Source organism: Mus caroli, unplaced genomic scaffold (assembly GCF_978045245.1).
Source record: "Mus caroli unplaced genomic scaffold, Mus_caroli_1 scaffold_12, whole genome shotgun sequence".
Classification (NCBI taxonomy): domain Eukaryota; kingdom Metazoa; phylum Chordata; class Mammalia; order Rodentia; family Muridae; genus Mus; species Mus caroli.
In genome coordinates this window covers 35,596,758-35,601,571 of record NW_028227267.1, presented here as the reverse complement: position 1 = coordinate 35,601,571, position 4,814 = coordinate 35,596,758, and the positions used below count along the sequence as shown (strand labels likewise).

The following is a 4,814-nucleotide window of genomic DNA, read 5'->3' as shown; positions in this document are numbered from 1 at the left end:
GACTCTAGATTTTCCTCTTCCTCAGACTTCTGTGTGCAACAAAGCATGGTGTCTCCATTCCGTGCCCTATTATCTCTACAAGTTTACTAGTGTTTATCAACTGTTGGAAAGGCATCACCACAAACCTCCACCATCAATAAGCAGGGGCAGAGAATGAAGAGGATGGAGAAGCTCAAAAGGGATCTCCAGAAGATCAAAAATGAGAGAGACGAACTCCAGGGAATCCTACTCAATTACACTAACAAGGATTTGAACAACAGGGAGTCATTATGCCCAGTTCTTTGCTGACTGTCTTGGGCCCTCTCTGTTAACCGCAGATTCCCTCATATCACAGGAGGCTACAACACCAGGCGGTCCACATATCCAAATTCATTTTGCTGATTGGAATTTCGACACAGAACTTCAAGTTCAGATAGGAGTGATATGGGTCTTAGGCACTTTTGATTCCTCCAAAAGGAAATCAGAGCCTGTGGTATGAATCTCAGTCTGGGGATAAGGGTAGTAGTGTGTGAGCCCTAATTCTGCATTGTAAAAATCCTATAAAGGTGTTGGTTTGTGGTAGATACAAGGTCCTCTCTGTTTATGACCAATCATGATTGCAGTTTACATGGAGGTAAGTTGGGTCCAACTAGTCCAGTCAACAGGTGGAGGAGCCTGGTCGCACATACTGCCTCTCACGATGACTAGATTGGCTGTAGTTCATCAATGCTTTTCTCAAATTTTGTTCATTATACTCTTAGATAATGTGTGTTTATTTGGAATTCTGATTGTGTTTAGTTATGTGGTGTGTGTGTGTGTGTGTGTGTTTGTGTGTGTGTGTATGTTCCACTTAAAATCTAGAGTGACTGTGTAGTATGCTGGGGCCTGAGATTTTGCTTGACACAGTTTCCAGGCAATAATAATGAAGATGCCAGGGAGCCTCACTTTGAGCAGCACAGCACATGACCTCTGTGCTCACCTTAGATGCACACTGGAAACTCCTGGTGTATGTTATAAAGGCTTTCACCTGAGGATACTGATTATGTCCTTTGAGAATTTATGTAAGCAATAGAACCAAGGATTGACAATTCCTTGTCTACAAACAGATGTCCCATCACAGGTCTATAAGGATGACAAACAGAAATCACCTGTGGAATAGGAACACTCTGGCCGTACAGTCTTATTCTGACAAAGGCTCCAGAATTCAAGATTATGAACCATAAAACTAGAGCAAATCTGTGTGCAGAACACTATTGGCTCATCAAGCCTGGGACGCACCAGGGCATACAGTAGGCACATATTTGTTGTAAGGAATCCCTACAGGAATGAGAAGACAGGATGAAGACTCCAAGATCATCCCTCTAAAAAGAGGAGCTGAGAATGTTAACTCATCACCTAATTTGTAGAAAAGTCTGTGCTTTCCCTTTTAACTTCCAGCTATGCATGTGTTTAAAAAGAGAATGAGAAAAGGCACAATAGGGAAATCCCAGAGTCTTCAAGAAAACACCATTCTCTTCAATCACAGGAGAGTGGGCTAGGAACACCCCCACCTGCACAACTCTTCCAGGGAAAACAGAGGCTTTAGAATCTAAAGCACAGACTCACATTTAACCTCTGTGAGAGAGGCATTCTAAGTCAGATCATACTAGTCCACAGATACTAAATGATACAATCAGAAAACCTTTTGAGATGCAATCGCCCTCCACCCTACTACCTACTCCCCCTCCCTTTCTTTCCTCAGACAGGGTCTTTTGTAGCTCAGGAGGGTCTTGAACTCTGGATCTTCCTGGTTCAGTGTTCCCAGTACCCAGCCTTGAAAGACATTTTTCAAACAATGTTTAACACTAGGTGTCAGACTCTAAACTTCTGAACTTCTAAGACTATCAGAAGCCAATTTACAACTATATAAAAAAGGCACCACTGTGGGTGTGATTGGCCAACACTTTTTTGCACATTTCTGCATTTTCTTAAACTTTATTTACATTATGCTCCACCCTTAAAGTTTCCTTCTATTATCTGCAAGCTGGATAACTATCTCACTCTGTCTCTCAAAAATTCCCCCCACGGACGGGAAAAGTTAATTAAGGGCTGGAGGGACATTTCTGGGGTTGTCTGGTTTTGTCCCTAAAAGACACCCAATATCCCTGGACCCCTTGGAGCAGGAAGAAAGAAAGCTCTTCAGAATAGCTTGGCTGCTTGGAAGCCACCGCAGGTCAACTTTTCTGCACTGTCTAGCAGGGTCACCGGTTTTATCTGGGGAAACTCAAGTCTTAACTTTAGTTGGGCCACCAGCTGCCCCTTGCCCAGCACCTTCCTGGACCCTATAGCCAGGGCTCTCAGCTCACCTGACCACACTGGGATGCTTGAATTCTCCAGGTGCCTCAGCACCGCCACCTCGCGGATGGTGGACAGCTGCATGCCCTCCTCACTTGTCTGCCCTCACATGTGCTTCAGATTCAAGAAGTGGCCACCTTTCTTCAGGTCGCGGGCCTTGAACACCTTCCCATAGGCGCCTTAGCAGATCTCTGTCATGCACTCATACTGCTGATAGGCGCGGCTCAGGCTGTCCTTCTCCATGCTGGCCGCAGGCTGCAGGTTGGGCACAGTGGAACCGGGGTGCGCACTTGCTGCCTTACAGGCCTCGGAGAGGTATGGAGTTGGACTTGAGGCCGCCAGGCTAGAAGGAAGGACCTCTGGTGCAGCCTCCATGAAACTCCACCTAGCCAAGTCATAAGGGCGCCCCGTGCCATCACTGCAGGAGAGCTCCGACCCCTCCTCTTCCCCCTCCTCAGTGATTACAGAGTCTGCCCACAATCTCTGCACCTAGGAGGAGGAGACAGGAGGACAAGGAGAAAGTGTGATCAGACTGCCTGGGAGACTTCCACCGGGTTCCACCAGCTCCCCCCCCCCCGCCCCGCCCTGGCTGTCTAATCAGGCTGGGTTTCTCAGAAAAAAACAAAACAAACAAACAAAAACAAAACAAAAAACAAAAACAAACAAACAAACAAAAAGTTACTTTTCTTCCCCAGCAGGGCTCCTGCAGTAAAAGATTGCTGGGGCCCCTCAGGGATAAGCACCGAGCGAAGCAGTAGGACCAGATGGGGCGTGCCTAGCAGCCCAGAGTGTGTCTGGAGCGCGGGGGAGGGGAGGAGCCAGGCTCAATATTTATACCTATATCATTGTTCTCCGCTGCCCTCCCTGACTATGGGGTCCTAATCCTGCGGGGTACGGAGTGACCTGGGGGAATTCGGAAGTTGGAGTGAAAGCACCAGCTGTTCACCCTTTTGGGGCTGCAGAATGGAGTTGGGGCTCCTAGGACCCTGTAACCCAATGCTGTGAGTAGTGACTTCGCGAGTAGGGGTGGTCAGACATCTGCTTGGAGATTGCTTCCTTTCTTTCTACTTTCAGTGTTTCTACAGGCAGACATTAGAAAGGGACTCGCTCTCACAAATGGACTTTGGAGTATGGCAAGCTTAGTGGGAGACGAAATGCTGTCTCCAACTGGGAGGACCTCCCTGGTGGATACTCAATGAGGACAGACCATCTGGTAGGGGAGGGCTGGGGCTACTAGAGGTGGGAGAGTGAGGGGTCCTGGAAGGGGAGAAGTGTCGTGCCCCCCACACCCACCTCCACCCCCGCACACACACTAAGATCCCAAGGGTGTAGGAAAGGCAGGTCCATCAAACTTTCACCCATCCTGTCCTGAAAAAGTAACTTCGGGACTTTTCTAGCTAACTGGGACTGGTCCTTAAGTTTTCAACCCGTGCACAAGCAACCGCCTTATGATGGTGGGGGTGGGGGGCAGTAAACATAGGTCGCCCAGGTGTGAGAAGGGGCAGCGCTTGTGTCACTACTTCTGAGAGTCACAACTCTAAAGCTCTAAAGCTTCTTAGGAAATAAATATTCATTTGGGGTTCATAAGAAATCAGAAAACCCAGAGCTATCTGCCTCACATTTCCTTGAAATACAGCACTGGTGATAACTGTACAGCAGAAATACTGACTTTCCAGAAAAAGACTTTCCAACTACCCATGTTGAGATTTCCCAGACATGTTGAGACATGGCTTTCTTTTAAGGTAATATTAATGTGACTACACATTTGGAGCCTTTTGGGTTTTATTTGTTTGAATTTGGAGCGTTGCTATTTTTTTTTTATTATAAGTATGTTTTGCCTGCTGCAACCCTCACCTGGTACCAGAAAACCAGCAAAAAGCAAGTGAGCCAGGCGCACGGGGCAGGACCCCACGGGTGCCCAGAGGGGGTTCTAGAAATCCCACCATGCAATTCCTCCAGAAGCCAGAAGAGGGCATTATGTTCAACCCAGAGAAGCATTAATAGGATTGTTAGCTGCCCTCTGGGTCCTCTGTTGGATAGATAAATGCTCTTAATGGAGGAGACTTCTTTCCTGTATCTACACTATATTTCTTCTTTGTCCTTCAAGATTGTGTGGTTTTCAAATGAACAAGATCATCCAAAATCAAAGATAGAAGTTTATGGAGACCTATAGGTTCAGGTGCTTGAAGATGGAATGCTAATTTTCCTAGGTTACCTGACACCCATTCAGAGCTCTTGTGGGTTCAATATAATGCCATAGAATGGTCAAGGTTGAAGCAGATCTGTCACCTCTCATGTAGGATAACACTGCAGACTAGGCATGAAAGGCCTAATCGATGAAATGCAGAATTGAGAAGTTCCTCAGTGAGTAGAAGTGGACGAAGGAATAAAAATTTAAGGCCAGCTAACCAGTGTTGGGATGAAACTTCAAACTATCCTGCATGGATGGATCCTGAAATAGAGGTCACATGCCAATGGTGGAGAGCATGTCTGTGCAAGGC

At 46.8% G+C, this 4,814-nt stretch overlaps 1 pseudogene; it reads right to left on the bottom strand.

The window, feature by feature from the left end:
• Positions 1 to 338: 338 nt before the first annotated feature.
• LOC147001715 (uncharacterized) lies at positions 339 to 4,609 on the bottom strand (annotated as a pseudogene).
• Positions 4,610 to 4,814: the final 205 nt, after the last annotated feature.